Here is a 9,701-nt window from a genome sequence, read left to right on the forward strand (position 1 = left end):
TCCTTATCAGTAATTTCTTTAAATATAAATGAATTAACCTCACTAATCAAAAGGCAAAACTTAGCAGAATGGATAATATAACATGATCAAACTGTATGCTTACTATAAGAGACTTACTTTAGATCCAAAGACACAACTAATTTGAAAGTAAAATGTTGGAAAAAAGATTTTCCATGCAGACAGTAACCAAAAGAAACATGGGGTAGTTATATTAACACAAAATACCTTTCAAGTCAAAAACTGTTACAAGGGACAAAAAAGGACATTATATATTGAAAAGGGTCACTAATCAAAAAGATATAACAATTATACACATTTACACATCAAACAATAGATCCTCTAAATATATGAAGCAAATATTGATAGAATTGAAGGGAGAAATAGACAGTACTACAATAACAGTTGGAGAATTTACTACACCACTTTTAATATGGGTAGAAAAATAGAAGATCAAGAAAGAGAGAGGACTTCAATAATAGTGTAAATCAACTAGATCTAATATACATATATAGACCATTTCACCCAACAACAGCAGAATACACGTTCTTCTCAAGTAGATATGGAACCTTCTCCAGGATAAACAAATGGTAGGCCACAAAAAAGTCCCAATATATTTAAAAAGAATGAAGTCATACAAAGTGTCTTTTCCAACCAAAATGAATGAAGCTAGACAGCAATAACAGAAAGAAAACTGGAAAATTCAAATATGTGCAAATTAAGCAACACATTCTTAAACTACTGATCAATCTTTTGATTAGAGATTAATGAAAAAAAATTGTACCATACCAAGCCTTACAGGATGAGTGAAAACAGTGCTCAGAGAGAAATTAATAGTAGTTAACATCTACATTAGAAAAGAAGAAAGCTCTGAAATCAATAACCTAACGTTACACTTCAAGGAACTAGAAAAAGGAGAGCAAGCTAAACCCAAAGCTAGCAGAAGGAAGGAAATAGTAGAGATTAGAGCAGAGATAAATGAAATAGGAAAAAAAGCAATAGAATCAATGAAGTCTAAGTTGGTTCTTTGAGAAGATCTGCAAAATTGACAAAACTTTTCTATACTTATAAGAAAAAAAGGAAGAGAATAATAAATAACTAAAACCAGAAATGAAAGTGGGGACATTGCCACCAACCAAATAGAAATAACATGGATTATAAGAGACTACTATGAATTATAGGTCAACAAATAAGATAATGTAGTTGAGATGTAGAAATTCCTAGAAAAACACAATGAAAACTCAAACAGAAGAAACAGAAAATCTGAACAGACCTATAACAAATAAAGAGATTGAATCAGTAATCAGAAACCTCCCAACAAAGAAAAGTCCAGAACCAGATGGTTTCACTGGAGAATTCTATCAGACACTTAAAAAAGATTTAGCACAACCCTCCTCAAACTCAAAAAAATAGAGGTGGAGGGAATAGTTCCTAACTCATTTTATGAAGCCAGCATTACCATGATATCAAAGCCAGACAAAAACACCAGAAAAAAAGAAAATTAAAAACCAATATTCTGGGGTGCCTGGGTGGCTCAGTCATTAAGTGTCTGCCTTTGGCTCAGGTCACGGTCCCAGGGTCCTGGGATTGAGCCCTGCAATGGGCTCCCTGCTTGGTGAGCTTGCTTCTCCCTCTCCCTCTGCCTGTTGCTCTCCCTGCTTGTGCTCTCCCTCTCTGTCAAATAAATAAATAAATAAATAAATCTTAAAAAAAAACCAAAAAACCCCCCAATATTCTTTATGAATAAAGATTTAAAATTCCGCAAAATGCTAGCAAACAGAATCCAACAGCATATTAAATAGATTATGCATCATGACCAAGTGTGATTTATCCCTGGACTGCAAGGGTGGTTAAAGAAAAAAAAAAAATTCAGTGTAATGCACCACATTATGGAATAAAATAAAAACACCTCACATGATGATCTCCATTAGTGCAAAAAAGGCATTTCACAAAATCTAACACCCTTTCATGATTAAAAAAAAAAAAAAAAAAGACTCAGAAACCTGGAATAGAAGGGAACTTCCTCAACGTGAAAAAGAGTATTTATGAAAAACCTCCAGCTAACAACTAACTCAATAGTGAAAGACTGGAACATTTCCCCCCAAGAACAGGAACAGACAAGGATGCATCCTTTCATCACTACTATGCAACACTGTCCTGAAAGTTTTAGCCAGAGTGATTAAACAAGAAAAAGAAATAAAAGGCATATAAATTAGAGAGAAGTAAAAATAAAGGGGCATGAGTGGTGCTGTTGGTGGAGCATCAGACTCCTGGTTTCAGTTCAGGTCGTGATCTCAGGGTCGTGAGATCAAGCCCTGTGTGGGGCTCCACACTCAGCACAGACTCTGCCTGAATTCTCTCTCCCTCTCCCTCTGCCTCTTTCCCCTGTGCTCACTTTCTCTCAAATAAATAAATAAATAAGTCTTAAGAAAAAGAAAAAGAAAAAAAGAAAAAAAAAACATTTATTTTTTTTCAAGATTTTATTTTTAAGTAATCTGTACACCCAACATGGGTCCCAAACTCACAACCACAAGTTGCATGCTCTACCAATTGAGCCAGTCAGGCATACCAAGAGTAAAAATATTTCTATTTGCAGATGACGTTATCTTAGATATAGAAAATCCCAAAGAATCTACAAGAAAGATAGTAGAGCTAATAAATGAGTTTAGCAAAATTGCAGGATACAAGGGCAATGCTCAAAAATCAGTTGTGTTTCTATACATCATTAATGAAAAATCCAAAAAAGAAATTAAGAAAATAATTCCATTTATAATAGCATCCCCAAAATAAGATATCTAGGAATAAATATAACCAAAGAGGTAAAACACTTGTACATTGAAAACTACAAAACATTGCTGAAAGAAATGAAGAAATATCTAAATAAATGGAAAGACGTTCTGTGTTCTTGGATTAAAAGAACTAATATTGTTAAGATGACAAGGCTTCTCAAAGTGATCTACAGATTTAATGTAATCTATGTCAAAATTCCAATGGTCTTTTTTTTTTTTTGTCAGAAATGTAAAAGTTGATCCTTAAATTCAGATGGAATTACAAGGGGCCCTGAGTAGCCAAGAGAATACTGAAAAATAAAAATTGGAGGACTCATACTTTCCAATTTAACAACTTACTACAAAGCTCCTGTAACTAAAACAGTGTGGTATTAGCATATGGGTAGTCATATGATTAATGGAACTATAATTGAGAGTGAAGAATAAACCCATATGTATTTGGTGAATTGATATTTGACATGGGCACCAAGGCTATTCAATGGAGAAAGAATAGTCTCTTTAACAAATGATGTTAGGACAACTCACAGCCATAATCAAAAGAAGGAGGTGGACTCTTTTCCTCACACTATATATAAAAATTAACTCAAAATGGATCAAATATAACAGCAAAAACTATGAAACTTTTAGATCAAAACATAGAGGTAAATCATTATGACCTTAAAGTTGGCAATAGATTCTTAGATATGATACCAAAATCATCAACAAGAAAATAAAAAATAAATTTGACTTCATAAAAATTAACAAAAAATGGGCATTGAAAGATGTTATCAAAGACATGATCAAAAGATAATTTACAGAACGGGAGAGAATATTTGCAAATCATATATTTGATAAGACTCTAAGAATCCAGAATATATAAGGAACTCTTAAAGCTCAACAGCAAAATGACAAACAACCCAATTTAAAAATGGCTAAAGGACTTACAGACAGTTCTCCAAGGAGACTATACACATCTCCAACACGCACATGAAAAGATGCTTGACATCGTTAGTCATTAGGGAAATGTAAATCAAAACCACAACGAGGTACCACTTCACATACACAAAGATAGCAATAATAATAACAACAACAACAACAACAATGGAAAATAACAAGAGTTGGCAAGAATGTGGAGAAATCAGAGCTCTCACACATTTCTGGTGGGCATGTAAAATGGTTTGACAACTTTGGAAAACTATTTGGTTCTTCCTTAAAAAGTCAAACAGAATTACCATATTACCCACTATTCTACTGCTTGGTATATTCCCAAGAAGAATTGAAAACAGGTATTCAAATAAATACATATAAATACATGGTCATAGCAAAACTATTTACAAGAGCCATAAAGTGAAAATAGCCCAACTATTCTACTCAACAATAGATGAATGGATAAACAAATTGTGGTATATACATACAATCGAATATTGCTTGGCCATAAAAGGAATAAAGTATGGATATATCCTACAACGTGGATGAATCTTGAAAACATTATGTTAAGTAAAAGAAACCAGTCAGAAAAAGTCACATATTCTATGATTTAACTTACATACAATAGCCAGAACAGATACATCCATAAAGACAAAAGACAGATTGGCGGTTGCCAGGGGTTGAGGGGAGCAAGAAAGGCAGAGCACCTGCTTAATGGGCCCAGGGTTTCTTTTTGGGGTGATAAAAGTGTTTTGACACTGGATAGAGGCTGTGGTTGCATGACACTGTGAATGCAATTAAATGCTACTGAATTGTTCATTTTATCATGTTCAATTTTATGTTACATGAATTTTACCTAAATTTTTTAAAAAGGCAAAGAAATAAGAAAATTTGAATAAACTCTGGACTGAGTTAATAAAAACATATCAATACTGGTTCCTTAATTGTAACACACGTACCATTCTAATGTAAGATGTTAGAAATAAGGGAAACTATGTGATGAGGTGAGGCAGGGTGATAATATGGAAACTCTCTGTTGTGTTTGCTCAATTTTTCTCTAAATCTAAAACTGTTGTAAACAAAGGCTATTAACTGAAAAAAACTTGGTTGTTCTAAATAACTCTTGGATCAAAGAGGAAATAAAGCTACAATTAAAACCATAAAATAATGATGATGTGAAAGTAACCTATAAAAAGTTGTAAGATGTAGTTAAAATGGTGCTCAGGAAATTCTTAGCCTTAATACTTGCATTAAAAACAGGAAAGAATAAAAATCAATGAACTAAGCATTTAACTCAAAAATTGAAAAAAGAAAAAGTAAAATACTGTAGTCTAATAAGAGACATTAAGAAAATACTAATGAAGATGGGGCGCCTGGGTGGCTCAGTTGGTTCAGCTTCCAACTCTTAATTTTAGCTCAGGTCATGATCTCAGGCTCAAGCCCCACATCAGGCTCCCTGCTCAGTGGGGAGTCTGCTTGAGATTCTCTCTCTCCCTCTCCCTCTGCCACTCCCCCTTAAATAAAAAAATAAATAAATCTCAAAAAAGAGAAAATACTGATAGAGATAAAAGCAAAAACTATTTTAAAAAAGAGCTAATCATAATATGTTAAATCCAAGAGACAAATTCTTTGACATGTCCAATCAGGAAAAAAAAAAAAGAAGAGAGAAAACATTAATGAACAAAATTAGTAGTGAAAAAGATTATCTACATAGTTAGGGAGATGATGAAAAAATACAAGAGAATGCTGTGTATGCTAATACCTTTGAAAAATTTGATGAAAAGGATCATTTATAAACCATCAGAGTTTGTGGAAAAAATAACATTCAACCAAACTAGATCAATAACAGTAGAAAATATTAGAAAGCTTTTAAAGAATTACTTCCAAAAGTGGGTGCTGAGGACAAACAGTGTGAAGATTTGCTCTTTAAACTTTTCAAGGAGCAGATAACTCTCATTAAACTTTTTTAGGACATGGAAAACTTTGGTGTTTTTATCAAAAAATAAAAATATAAATTAATATCACTTGTGAAAATGAAAGCAAAAGTTCTCAACAAATTACAGATTTCTTTTAGCATATATTTTCTTAATATAAATTGGTGTAAGATTAATTAATTTGGACACACATTTTGCATATCGTTGTTGGTTATAACATAATTGTGGCTTGCAACTAGCACAGTCATCATTGGGAGAAAGCTTTTTTGCACAAAGTGTAGGAACAGCTGCTTTGTTTGAGTATCTGGTTGCTCTGCCTGGATAGGGTTCCTTGGCTACGCCACATTGTTTTCATTCTTTTCTGTTAATTTGAGTTGTGAACTGAATTGTGAAGCCAAAATAATAGAGAAGAGGCATCTCTGCATGTGGATTAAAGAGAGAATGAGGAAATGTGTAGGTTTGGTTTGGTTCATTTTGATCAACTAATTTATTCTTTTAACTAGAGCAATAACTAAATATATTTTATAATTACAAACCTACCTTTATTATGGAGGCATGATTTTTGATAACATAGAATTTTTAAATAAGGCAATAACTGCATTGTGTAACAGCAGAGCACTACCTCCCTTAAGTAGAAAAACCTTACAGTTATCTCTAATAATACCAAAAAGACATTGAATATAGGTTAACATGAAGTCTTGATATACCTTTTGTAAAATAGAGTGAGAAGTAGATTTGGTAGTTATTTGGTTTTTATGATAAATGTATTTATCTCAAACCAACAGCCATCATCATTCTTAATGTGAACCACTAGGGAAATTCCCACTGAGATCAGAACAAGACAAGGTCAGCTGCTATCTCCTCTGTTATTAAACACTGTTCTAAAAGTTTTGGTGAGAAGAAAAGAAAAGAGGAGAAAAAATTTTATTTTTCTTAACTAGGCATCCCATGTGAATTACCTAAAGCAATTTGGAACAAATAGAGGATCAATATAATAGCTGGATACAAGATAAAAATATGAAACCAAGAACTTTTCTAAATGCTAGCAGTAATTAGTTAGAAAATACAGTAGAAAGAACGTCCTTATCCAAACAGCATCCCCAACCCTATACACAAAGAAGATAAAATATATTGGAATACATTTTATAATAAATACATTATTAATAAAATACATTAAATAAAATACATTTTATAATAAATGAAGAACCTATGGTGTTTTCCGAGGCCTTAACACATGGAGAGAAAAAAATGTGTGCAGAAAGGAAGGTTCTCTACTGTAAGGATGATCATAATTAATGTGTAAGTTCCATGAAATTCCAACTAGGACTTTTGGGGCAGAATTTAACAAATTGATTTTAAATTTTCCAGTGGCCATCTCTTTCATTGTCACAAGTGTTTAAGAGAAATAACTGGATGTTGCTTTGGGGCCCTAACTAGCTGCTTGCAGGAACCTCGGTCGGGTTGGACGCAGTATACAGAACCATGTCCCCCGCTGCATGGCAGTAAGCTAATGTGTACACCTGTGCATGGGTAGAAGTGCATCCTGGAAAGAATGAGGAGAATGGGGTGGGAGAGTGAGCAGAAGGGAGACCTTGAAATGACTTCCAAGCTTCTATGAATGACTTGGCTGCTCTGTGACCCTGGCCGAGTCATCTTCCTTCCCCCTCCCCATCACTCTGCACTTTGGAAAAGACATCTCAAAATATGATTTCAATATTGTGAGAGGGCAGAGCAGTGGTAACAGAGAGTCATAAGAAAAAGAAGCAATGTGAATTCAGGTTTGAGCTCTGCTCTGCCACTTACTAACTGGAAGATCCTGTGACTGTTTTTCTCCAGCAGACATTCAATAAACGGCAGCTATTGGTGTTGATAATGATTTTCGCTGTTTAATCTTTCCAAACTATCAACTTTTCTTAGGATTATTCTTAAGAAAATACTACATAATCTTTAATATTCATTTTTGATTGTGAAAATAAAGGCCAATTGGTACCAATAAGACTGGATTACTACCATGGTGAAAGTTTAAATGTTCTAAGATAGGAAATGCAATGTTGTCTGTAAGGAAATATGTTTTAAGCCATCTAAAATGATGAATAAGCGTGTAATGAAAAACATTCCATTTACTAATCTAACATATAGTGTAGTATTAATTTCTTTCAGCGCTTGTGTTTTACAACTATCTTACTGATAGCAAACATTAAACTTCCTTGTATGCAATGGAAAAATAAAACCTATCTAATATTGTAAATATAGCAAAGGTTAAGGTTTTTGTAAGGTTAATATTTTGCTGTAAAAAAATATTCATTTACACGTGTTTCTTAGGAGATGAAAAAATAGTAACCTTGAGTTAATTTTTGAATGGACACCCTGGATCAGGCCAGAATTGATTTTTTAAAAATTCAGTCTCCCAAAAGTACAAATATTTACAGTATTAGTTTACTGTTCAACCTAGTAAGCTATATACAACTTAATTATGCCAAACGCATATCTTTTAAGTCTTACATTATGTTATAAAAACCACTCATTGGAGAAGGCTTATATATTCCAGATATAAACTTAAAAAAAACATTTCAAGTAGAGACAAATTTGATCTTAAAAGTTGAGAAGAGTGTAAAAAGATCACAGTATTTAAAAATTATCTTGAGTCTTGGTTAGGGACCCCATTTTTTAAGGGCCAAGTTTCCAATTATGACAATGAATACAAAGACATTATTGAATCATGTCGTAAATTACTCACTTTGCAGAAGCAAGAGTAGAACAAATCTGCAACACTTCAGTCTACGACATGCAGGCTACCTTGCTAGGTTGAGAATTGGTAGGAAACAACTAAAATTTTGGTTACCTCTTCTCCAGGTTATCAGTCTTCCTTCACAGACTAGTGCTCTTGAAAGACGTGGTCAGTTACAGAGTCTGGAAGCTTTATCTGCAGGCTCTAGCAATGCTGCCCAAACTGACCTGAGCTCTCCCTTGTGTTGAACTGGGAACTTCCACTGAAAAATCCCCTAAATTGAAGACTTCCTTATTTGTAGCTCTCAACAACCAATCGTGGCAAGATATTGAAATGAAGCAAAGACTACCAGCAAATGTTCTGTAAACCACCCGTGACTATAGCTCTGACTTCCTTTTGAATCAAAGATACTTTTCTTGATGAGTTAGGGCATTTTAACAAAAGTCCAGAAATTGTAAACACAAAAATATTTTTGGATTAAGCACATTTTCATGTAAGAAAATGTTGTCTGTTCGAAAAATGGCTTTTTTTTAGCTTTTAAGAAGGCACTTTTTTTTTTTTTTAACTTAAGCAGTATACTTAAAAACAGCAGGCAAAGACTAGATTTGAGTGTGGTTGTCTTTGCTTCAAGGCCTACGGAGGTCATGAGGATGAAGCCTAGTAATAATGAAGTTTGTGCTGGATTCCAGAGAATGGTCTTGGAGACGGAGAAGAAAGATGAAGCGAGAAAGGCTCTTAAGACAGCTTTCTCCTTGGGAGCTAAAGGTGCCCTGTTCATGTGGATGAGTGCATGCATGTTCCAGCACACAGGGGAAATGCTTCATAAATTTTTTTATGAAGCATTTTATTATTTTTCTCAGGCTACTTGGAGCAAAACATGAAGTTTTACATGCAAAAGGAAGGCAGCATATGCACTGTAGACATTTTTCTTTGTTATAAAATTTTAGAGCTGGGAATGTCCTGAGACACCATATGTTCCATTACCTTTTTATTACAGATGAGGAAACAGGAGAGGGTAAATGCTCAAAGTCATAAAGAAAGTTAGAGGTAGCTGAGTCTTTTGAATCCAAGTGCATTTCCTTTTTTTTACTGGACCACACTCTTAGCACATCAAGTTACTGAACGGAAAAATGTGACAACAGCGACAAAAGATGGAGAGTCTCTGTTCAATTCCTGCATCCTGCAGATGAGGAGTTTGAGACTTCATCTGAAGTTCCACTGTTAGAAGGGCTAGAATTTAGAGCTTCTGATTCTCAGTCTGGTTTCTTTTCTACTTTAACACACTGCCCTCTCTTAAATTAGATGTTAAGTAAGCCTGAGATATTTCTACTCATGATGAAATTATTC

General features: G+C 33.8%; 1 protein-coding gene across 2 annotated transcripts in view; it reads right to left on the minus strand.

The window, feature by feature from the left end:
- The window catches only part of TANK (TRAF family member associated NFKB activator), a 94,474-nt gene extending 85,871 nt beyond the window's left edge, over positions 1-8,603 (minus strand). Inside the window, exon 1 of one of the 2 annotated variants that reach the window (XM_025852624.2) lies at positions 8,469-8,603. The gene's annotated coding sequence lies outside the window, so the exon portion shown is untranslated. Of the gene's footprint in view, positions 1-8,363 lie in introns of both variants that reach the window. The other variant, XM_073883433.1, reaches the window with a different exon arrangement.
- Positions 8,604-9,701: the final 1,098 nt, after the last annotated feature.

This window comes from Callorhinus ursinus, unplaced genomic scaffold (genome assembly GCF_003265705.2).
Source record: "Callorhinus ursinus isolate GAN/ISIS: 27379988/994484 unplaced genomic scaffold, GSC_fseal_2.0 scaffold2, whole genome shotgun sequence".
Classification (NCBI taxonomy): domain Eukaryota; kingdom Metazoa; phylum Chordata; class Mammalia; order Carnivora; family Otariidae; genus Callorhinus; species Callorhinus ursinus.